A 10550-nucleotide genomic window follows, 5' to 3' on the forward strand; every position below is an offset into this window, starting at 1 on the left:
ATTTTCAACTTTCACCAACTTAAATCTTTGAACCAAATTCAGTTCTGATCATAATACCAAATATATATTCATTTTTATTCATTCATCTTTAAATGCCAGTTTGTGTACACAATGACATTATGAGAAAACAACACAACTTTAATTATGTTCTGTATACTAAATGCTGGGGGGATTTCCCCCCACAATCTTTGATATGTCAATGATTAGCAACATCATTGATTTTGTGCTTGTTACAACCTGGCTCAGATGCTGCAACGTAAGGGAGACAAGACAAGTTAAAAGTAATAAATAGACATTTATTCAAAGAGCAAATAACTAAACTAAACAAATAAGCAGCTGTGTCACCCAAAGAAGGAGGCAGAGAAGAGGGGGCGAGTCTTTATACCTGGCACTCCCACCAGGCTCAGGTGTGTCCCATCAGCTGACGAGCAACAACCTGAAAGACAGAAAGAGACAAACAGGACACAGACCCCTGGTGGAAGGGAGGGGTCGTCACATCATGCATTGCATCAAACACAGCAGTGCGCCGTAATACAGCAGCAATGCCCCTAGTGGATGCTTAGAAAACAACATGTATTTGCCACGCAAGGCAAACATGAGAAAATGTCTCAATGCGGTGGAAAATAGTGAAAAGTACACTTCTGAAGCCAGATGTAACAGAATGCACATTTTATGATGTAATGGCCGAGGGATCAAAAACGTGTTTTAATATGTTTCAATGGGGACATTTCTTTCCTTCAGGGTCCACAGTTTATCACAGACCTATTATAAGTAGTCACATCCTCTCCACCACACCCTTCATGGCATTCAAGGTGATTTAAAAATAGTGTAGCATAAGTGTTAAAAATGGGAAACAAAAGTAACAGCTCTACAGCCACTGTAAAACAGAACAAGGTCCAAAGTGTGTTTTTGATCCAGTGGTGGTGACGTACGCTTACAAATATCACAGTGAAAGTCTCCTATGATGCTTTCCTTTATAAAAAGGGTTTATTATATTGTCAGCATAACAGCGGTAAAAGAGGAAAGGGTGTGTTTTGTGTGTGTGTGTGTGAGAACGGTGCAAGCAGAAAAGTCAATATGTTGATCCACCTGTGACATTTCATCATGCCATGTTTAGCTCTGGGCAAACAAAGACATGAAAATGAGCTGGAGGAATGCAAGACTTTATCTGTTTCTGAACATATTAGGCCAAACAGTATGTTTTAGGCACAAACTTCTCGTTTGCACATACATCATTCTGTGCAAGGTTAAACATGGACGTGTGTGTGTGTGTGCATGTATGCATTACATAACTTGCAAACACTCCGTGTCTGATATGGCCTTTTTCTGCCCATGAGGCCTTAATTGAAATGCAGCGAGCGGTTTGGCGCGAGAGCGACAGGCCTATTAGATATCGCTCTCTGTCAGCCGGGGTTAGCCGGCGATGCTTTATCGCTCTGCTAAAACCCGAACACTAAAACAACTGGCAGGCCCCGCTCTGGTCAAGGAAACCATTTCATCACCTGACGGCAGCCATATAGCAGGAGGAATTATGAGAGAGGTGCCGTGGTCGCCGGCAGCATGGGGAGAAAAGTGTGTGTGTGTGTGTGTCGGTGGTGTAATTTTCATAATGGAGGCGACGGCAATGCAGGAGCAGAGGGAGGGTCGAGTCTTTCTGCTGCAGTGAAAATTCAAGAAAATGAAGGGTTTGAATTCCAAAATGAGGTTTTCATTATTTTCATAAATTAGGGTTTTGTAGTTGAAGTGAAAGTCATAACCCTTAATTATCTTTGCTTTCAAAATAGTAACATAAGAGATAATTGTACTTTTAAAATGCTAAACAGTCGGCCGTGACTAGTTTTACAGGAATAGAGCTCTTTCTTCTCTCGTTTTTGTTATACTGTTGGACTCATACCCATAACTCATTTTGACTTTCGCTTTGTTCTAGATTCTAGATAAATATAATATGCCTTTGACCGTAAACAGCTGTTGTGGTGAATTGCTTATTTACACATCCAGCAGACATGGAGCATCCTTTTGTATTTCTGACCACTTTATAAATATTCAGCTCTTTTATGGACTCCATAAACTCTCGGGGATTATTCAGCTCTTCAGCTGCAACGCTGAACTTTCTTCGCCAGCTAGTCGTTAATGTTTTGTGTCATTTGTTTGGTTTATTGGAGCATTTTCACTAAAACAAACGCATGCTGCATCTGGCAATGAGGCTGGGCAGCGTGCGCAGGCCATAAATCCAAAACAACAAGCTGAAAGATGCAGAAACAAATCTTAACCGCTGATGGAAACTGCAGAGTCGACACCTTTCACATTACACAAAGTCTTAGAATAACGGCTAATGCAGCTTTAAACTCCTATTGTGAATTGGAGGTGTTTAGTCACATGTTTTTGGAAATAAATAAACATAATCAACAAGACTGACATAAACATACTGTAATGGGGGAAACCATTGGAAAGGCTCCGGTGACTCTCAGTGACCTGATGTTCACAGAGATCGGTTAAAAGCCTCCCGCACACGAGCACAATTTATCAAACTTCCTCCATTCATCCCCAAAGGGAAACATTTAGCAAGAGTCTGTGATGTGTGAAGAGCTGAAGAGGAAGCAGAGATAGATAAATCTGTAATCACCCAAAGCAGTGGTTAGCCGACTTTATCGGAAAAACGATCGTGTGGCCAATTGGTGCCCTGTGCCGTAATGAACCTCTGTCTGCTGCTTGGTTTTTATTTCTGGCCTTTGGTCCACGAAGGGGAAGAAGTGTAGCTGAGAGACAAACATGAAACTGACTGAGTGACGACGTTTACATGCTCAAAATGTTCCCACTAAATTGTTTGCATCTAATGAAAATTAATATTCCACTAATATTCCTGTTAACTTGCAGCCTTGCATACTCCGATTTAAGCCACCATGATGTACGTCCTACGCATAGACTGTACATCACAAGTTGTCGTAGTCACCCATTGGTTGTCGCCATCTTTTTTTGCAATCAGAAATGGGGATGGGGTGGAGCTAAGACTGACTAGACAACGCTGTGGTAGCGACCTGTCAGTCACAAGTTAGCCCCGCCCTAAAGCATCCCCTGCTTTAGTGTCTGTTTGACTCTAAATGGACCATAATGTACTAAATGAACATCATGCTGTATTGAAGAAGAATTGAAACTAGAGATTGAGACCATGAACTCATGTTTACAATGTTTACTGAGGTAATAAATCAAGAGAGAAGTAGAGTCATTTTCTCATAGACTTCTATACAACCAGAGGAGTCGCCCCCTGGTGGACATTAGAGAGAATGCAGGTTTAACACACGAAGCTTTGGCTTCACTTTTCAGAACCGGAGTTTGCCGTCTGGTCCTATGGCTACGCCGTCGATATCCAAATCTTTCACAATGTTTAAAAGTGTGCATTTCTACTTCCGACCAGAAATGTGTCGACACGTTCATTCATTTCCGAAAGTCACAAATGTATAACAAACTAAGCGATCGGTGCAGTGGTAGACCAGCAACTTGTGTTTTCTGCGCGGTAAAAGTTTATGCAAATGGTTGTGGTGTCTTTGAGACAGCGGTATAACAAAGTTTTTACACTTTTTCCCTTTTCACAGTTGCATACTTTTCTAGACTCAAATTGCATAACTTCTGGATAGATTTTTCAGACCATATTTGACTTTGTGATTTTGTGGGTGCAGAGGATGCTGTGATAAGACTACGGTGTATAAAACACCATGATGCATGATGTCAGTTTTGTGAAGTCCTTTGACCTTTTAAATCTGATTAAAGCCTCTATGAATACATGTGATGGAAACTGCAGTAAACCTCCACCGTTTCCTGTATTTCCGTAAAAAAAAAAAATGTGTTTCCTGATTCTCTGTGGATCCACGGGGGGACAGCAGGTCAGTGCCGTATGTCGACTACAGAACAGCGTCCCTGAGGTTTGGCAGTGCTGTGTGGACTCTGCGTCTCTCTGAGGGAAACCTGGACACTTGGGGTCAAAACGAATCAAACCTGTGGAGATACTGTCTGTCTGTCGACTGATAAAAGACTCAAACACCACACACACCACAACACACAGCAGCACGCTGGTATGTTGGGGGAAAAATACATCTTTTGTCACTGCTGCGGTGCACTTTAAGTCTGGCTCTGAACATCCCGTCTGTCTATGTGTCCTTAATTACCACATATCAGAGTGTCAGAATTGAGTCGAGGCAATTGACTTCTGCACCATCCGCGATTGCACTGATTGTATTGGTGACGGCAGCCTTAATCACAATGTGTTCTTAACTTGTGCTGTAAGATAAAAGAAGTTGGTGTTTCTATAATCTGCTCCCCGTCTCAGACAGACGCTCCAGGAATAAATAGATGTTCATTTTGAATTACCATTGTCATTATATCACTGTCTGTATATCACTTACATTCTGATCTTTTCTTTTCTTTAGAACCTTTTGCAAAGTGATAAGTAAACATCTTCATTTTTTTAATGACCTGACTGAGGTTTTGCAATAACTGTGCTGTTCTAATAATAAGATTATTCCTTCTCCATGTAATTGCTTACTCCCTGACCCGAAGTGTAGCACCGCTCTTACATCGCTGTTATTATTCTGTCCAGCTTTCTCATTTCAGCCACAGCCCACAGCAGCTCACATCTTAGTCGTGGTGGATTCCCTAACAATCAGCATTTTAATGATACTTTAAAGTGAAAATATTTACACATTTGTCAGCAGAAGTGAGTTTTAATATCTAAACCATTGCGATGTAAAACAGACTTGGGAGCAAAATAAAAATAAATTGATTGATTTCCCATTGGCATAGTTTCTCTGCAGAGTTGCCCGATGTGCGATAATTATCGTATTTGTACGAACATTTTGCCCTCAGTACGATCAACAATGAATTATTTACAGTCAGTAGTTGTTTGTTTTGTCTGTGTGGTTTAATTTGAATTAATTTCCGGATGAATCCTACGTCTGTGTTTTCAAATCTCTTCCCATGTGACCTCTTTGCAGCCACTCATGACTGTGACTCTGGAACGCGGCTGCTCAACACTCGTTTGTAGAGTTTTCACAAGCGATAGCTGTGAATGCAGCAGTAAGCTCAGTGTAATTAGCTAAACTCATGGCCTTGACTGTTGTCAAGGATGATATGAACAGGCTTCCAGTCTTGCGATCTTGTAATTATATTTTGTAATAGTAGACTTTTACAAAAATTGTCAGACTTATGGACACATACCCCCCCCCCCTTCCACGCATCATAGCTCAGCTTGCTTTAAACTAAATGACGTGGGTGGTTTTTACAGGTTTCAAAAAGTATTTTAAATAGATGTGTTTTGTAAATGATTTGCTCTCATGGTTATGACTCGTGTACAACAATTTTCCTCAAAATACGATCATTCTAAATCTCTGGCACTGCTGGTTCCATGGTTGCATGGTTTTAACACATCAAGTGACAGCACCACGTACAGTAATGCGCTGTTCAGAGGTCGTCTTTATTTCACGTGTTTCTGTGGGATCAGGCTAAACTAACTCTTGATTGCAATCTGCCACAGATTAAAATAGAGCTAATAAGGTAAAAGTCAGTTTAGACCAATTATTTTTGACACTTACTTGACAAGGTTGCACTTTCATGGCTGAAAGTTTAGCGCTAAAAGCAAGACAATTCTTCGTTCAATTAATAATGTACTCCCTCGTTGGCGTGCTTTTGAGACACTTTTCTGTATTTCGCCATTGCTTCTCCAGACGACCTCCATTATGGTGCCAGCTGTGGTTGCTGGGATTCTTGCAGAAAGCCGCTCCAGAGAAGTTGGTGTCAGATAGAGGGCACAGCACCCCCCTTGCACATTTTTGACTTCTTCTGGTTTCCACTTTAACACGGCAGCTGTTGTGGTGGCATCACGCATCAGCGCCAGCGTCGCTTTTGTCTGGCGACCAACAGATGCTAATAGGAAAAATAAACAGTGGGGGAGAAGGGGGGGGGGGGGGGTGCATTTTCTGAGCGGCGCAAAGGCAGTCACCTGAGGCAGGAATGGAGCCAGGCATTAGCTTCATGAGGACAGGTATATTAGAGGCAGCCAGCTAAATGGCAGCCTGGAAATGCGTTCAGACAGCGGCTTAAAATCAAGTCATCAATGTGCTATTGCTTATTAGAGCCGCCATGTGTTGCAGCCTCAGGAGCTGATGGCTCACATGCAGTGCGTGGTTTTAACGCTGTCAGCTTTAATGTGAGGACAATTTCAATGCCAGGGGGTAAACACAAATTTGACCTCCTTCAGTGGTTGAAACCCGATGCTTTTCAACGAAACAATATCCCAAATTTACATCTCAAATAGCCAAATTAATTGTTCCTCTATTTTCATGCAAATAGCAAAGTCTTTACGGAAATATGTACATGAAGATTAAATTGTTAAACATCACTCACATGTGGTGCATCTCATTCCGTTTTTTTTATTTGAGTGTGAAATTTATTTTTGATCCAAAAAACCCCAAACTGTTATCGTTTCAGATTATTCTGTGCATCCTCACACACTGGGTTCAAGTAGAATTAAGAAAACATCACCAGAAATCAATGGGTACTAATTAAAAGAACAAGATCGTGGATTTGAACAAAAATAAGAGTAAATTTGTTGTTCTATCGCTTCTTGCATGAAGCCCATTGTCTGGAGAATCAGGTCCTCCGGTTCTGCCGAGTGAAGCCGCTGCAGAAGTGTCTTAAAAGCTGCATTCTCTCTAGTGTCCATCAGGGGGCGACTCCTCTGATTGTATAGAAGTCTATGAGGAAATGACTCTACTTCTCTCTTGATTTATCACCTCAGTAAACATTGTAAACATGAGTTTATGGTCTCAATCTCTAGTTTCAAGTCTTCTTCAATACAGCATGATGTTAATTTAGTAACTTATGGTCCATTTCACCAAATCAAATTCTTTGTATGTGCAAACATACCTGGCAATAAACCGTTTCTGATTATGTGAGAATGTAGAAATTGGAAGACTTCAAAGAGGAGTGAATGTGAATAATATCCAGTATTTACCATGGGGAAAAGTGTTTGCAAATGTTTCCCTCTGTGTTTGAGAGAATTATGACATTTGAACTTGGATTTATCATGTGTTGTATTTTGAAGATGCTTCACACGCACAGCTAAGACTCCGGCGTAGGTGGTGAAGATGTTCCTCCTTGTGAGGTTATTTTAAAGTTTTCTAAAGTTAATTAGCACGTTTAATGGTCTCTCATTAGCTTTCTTGGTCATTCAGGTCTCCAGCTTGCTCCTATTAAAAAACAACTTTGGATTTTGTTTTAGATATTGTTTCTCTGCAGGCTGCTTTCATCAGCGCAAAGTTCACAAAGTGAAAGCAAAGCCTCTGAGTCCTTCACATCATCCACTTCTAAAGACGGATCAAGAAAGCCTGATGGGAGAGACAAATACTAATTAGTTCACCACACTGTTGTTAAAAACTAACCTATAGCTCCTTTCACGCATGAACTGCAACCCTGAACTTATCTAGACATTACCCAGAGGAGCAGTATGTGAGGACGCAAATGTCCGAATCACGGCAGTTGAAAGTATAGGGAGGAGGTCGGGATGGATGGATGGATGGGTAACACAGGACTTTCACCCAGGAGACCGCTGTTTGTGTCCCATGTGAATCCAAAAGTCAATATTGACTGATTGTAAATTACGTAGGCTGTTAGAAGTAACAAATGTAGTTCTTTTAACCAAAACTATGATCTTTTCTTCACAAAACATAAATTGTTTCCGTGGTGGCGACATGTTATTTTAACACATTACTTGCCACCAAAGAGGGCTTTTAATTTGATTTTTGATTACTTTTTGAGAAGTACCAGTTCCTGTTGCAGGCAAAATCCTTCAGTAAAACCCGACATCAGGGTGACCACTACACCTGAAACAACTGAGCTCAGTCCAGCATTTAAAACTAGCAATCGGCTCACTCGATGGGGCAGAGTCTACGCATTCACTGGGGAGATGCTCAGTAAACCCACCGTCCTGCTGGTACAGAGCAGTGGCTTTTCTAAAGGGCTCAACAGCAGAGGCGTCTCTTTCTTACTCTAACTTAAAACATTTCCTTTCAACCCTTTTAGAAGTGAGTTCCAGCTCCCTCTAATAGATCCAGATTTCCCTGTTGTTGTAAGCTAATGGTGTTGTTAATGCATGTATTTACTGCGCGTGAGTTTAAACCCCTCAACTGTAGATTTCGGGAAATGGTGTCATCATCCTTCTGTCGTCCTGTGTGATACCGCTGTGTAAACAAGCCAGTAACACAAGTAACACCTGCTAAAACATACCTGCATAAGACGAGAGCCCATCATACCTTTGAGCATGTTGGTACATAAATTTGCACATTAAATGAGGCAAAAACAATAATGCTTTAATATATGGAGATCGCATATCATGTACGCCACACAGCACCATAGAATGCTTGCTAATGAATGCATTATTTAGCTTAATTAATGGCCTCATTAGAATAACTGGTTTTATGTAGCAGTGATTATGGCAGGACATTAGTCAGCTCGATTGCATCTTGTTTGTGGTTGTGAAGTAGATTGACCTACAAGGGACGTTAAGGACAAACGCTACAATTTCCAAGTTTTCTAATCGGGTTCCAGGACTTTCAGAGGAAAAACAGCCATTTAACAATATATTATATATATATATATATATAAACATTAATAACCATAACATAATGGAAAAAGATGATAACCATTGGACTGAACCGGACTGCTTGGTGGAAACAGTTTTAGATAACAAGCATGACTTTCTGCCTTCTAGACCACCACACACAGAAAGATAATGGTTCTTAACTGGTTCTGTAAAAGGCTGTGTGGTTCCACGAAGAACCATCACCCACTAAAGAACCATTTTATCTATTGGATGATTCTACATGTTTGCCACATGGTTCTTTAGGGTTCGTAATTCATGTTTGAGTTATTGGATGGTGGAGGATGGTATACATTTGAAAAACAAATTTGCAAAAGGTTCTTTAGAGAACATTTCTTTCTTTAAGTTCTTCAAAGAACCAGAAATGGTTCCTCAAATAACCATTTTTTGATGGTTCTCTGAAGCAAAATAGTTCTTTAAAATACCTTGGTCTGAAAGGTTCTCTGTGGAACCAGAAACAGTTCTTCTATGGCATTCCTCTAAAGAAGCATTTTTGGTGCCAGATTTCACCTTTATTCTCTGTGCACTAACATCCCAACATAGATGTGGAGTAAAACAAAGGGAATTGTTAAGGAGAGCGGGAGACGAGGCAGTTAAGGCAAGAAGAAAGAGAATGTGAGGAGACAGAGAGGGACAGAACGAGAGTAGAAGAGGAGATAGGAGAGGTTGGGACTGACTGTCAAGCAGGTATATAAAGATGTAACTGTGGAGAAAAATGAGAGAGAGAAAGAGCTGGAAGGAAGCTGGAGGAAAAACAAAACAAGAGGCAAAGACTGTATGTGATGAAGATGAACAGGGTTCCTACGCGTCCAGGGACCAGTCGTGGAAAATGTCAAACGTCTGGGAAAAGCTTGTGTTGTCCCAGAAAATGATTTCAATGCTCCGTTATTTTCCTTCAGCTGACAAAGAACTGCTAGTATATCCATCATGTTCAGGATCCTATTAATGTTTAAATGGAAGTTTATAGATAAAAGTAATTTGAATAGTCTGTTGTGGAAATGCCGGTTAAAATTCAAGAGGCCGAAACTCAGAATAATGTAAGTTACATTATCTTTTAAATGTAAATATTAGTCACTGGCCGTCTGGTAACTGGATTATTATATTATTTCACGAACAATTTGTCACACTGGAAAAAAAGCATGTTTTAGCCATTGACTGCATGTCTAATAAATCAGACTTCCACAGAGATGAACGTATTAGTTTATGTCTTTATTATCAGCTAGATCATCACGGAAAATGTCCCGGAAACGTGCTGGAAAACTATCTCTGTAAAAACAGCGGGAACCCAGATGAAGTGTGTACGAGTGTTCGTGTGTGTCGAGCCCTCTGTGGTATTTGAAACACCAGGCAACTGCATGATTTCTGTGTTCCAGTTTGCTGTTGTCAAACCCTGCTGGGGCCGCTGGGTGAGAGAAGCGTGGCGTAGCAGATGTAGCTGTGACTGTTCGCTGCGCGTGTGAGGTAACTGCGAATGCATCCTTGTTTCTAGCCACGGAAGTGTATCGGCAACCTAGAAATTACATTTATATTCTACTTTCACTCACCAAATAACTTGTTTATAAATGTAATTATCAGGCAGTGGACGAAATAGAGGCGGACACGAGGGAAGAGAGAGAGACCGGTATTAGGGGAAATATTTTTAATGAACTTATGTACCATATCTTCCAGACGGCTGCGGCCCATCAGATAGAGAGGGATGTCCACTAATTGCAAGCTTGGGGTTCAATCCCCGGCTCCTTCTCAAGTGTCCCTGAGCCACACACTGAACCGGGCCAGAGCCTTGCATGCCTATCTTACTGCTACCAGGTGGTTATTGATATAGCACTTTTTCTTTTGGAAAAAGGTGTTGACAGTCGTCCTCCTCTTACTGTCTGTCTGCCTTCCTGACTGCTCACTAACAGCT

Source organism: Anarhichas minor, unplaced genomic scaffold, assembly GCF_050575085.1.
Source record: "Anarhichas minor isolate MPS153535 unplaced genomic scaffold, ASM5057508v1 ptg000027l, whole genome shotgun sequence".
Classification (NCBI taxonomy): domain Eukaryota; kingdom Metazoa; phylum Chordata; class Actinopteri; order Perciformes; family Anarhichadidae; genus Anarhichas; species Anarhichas minor.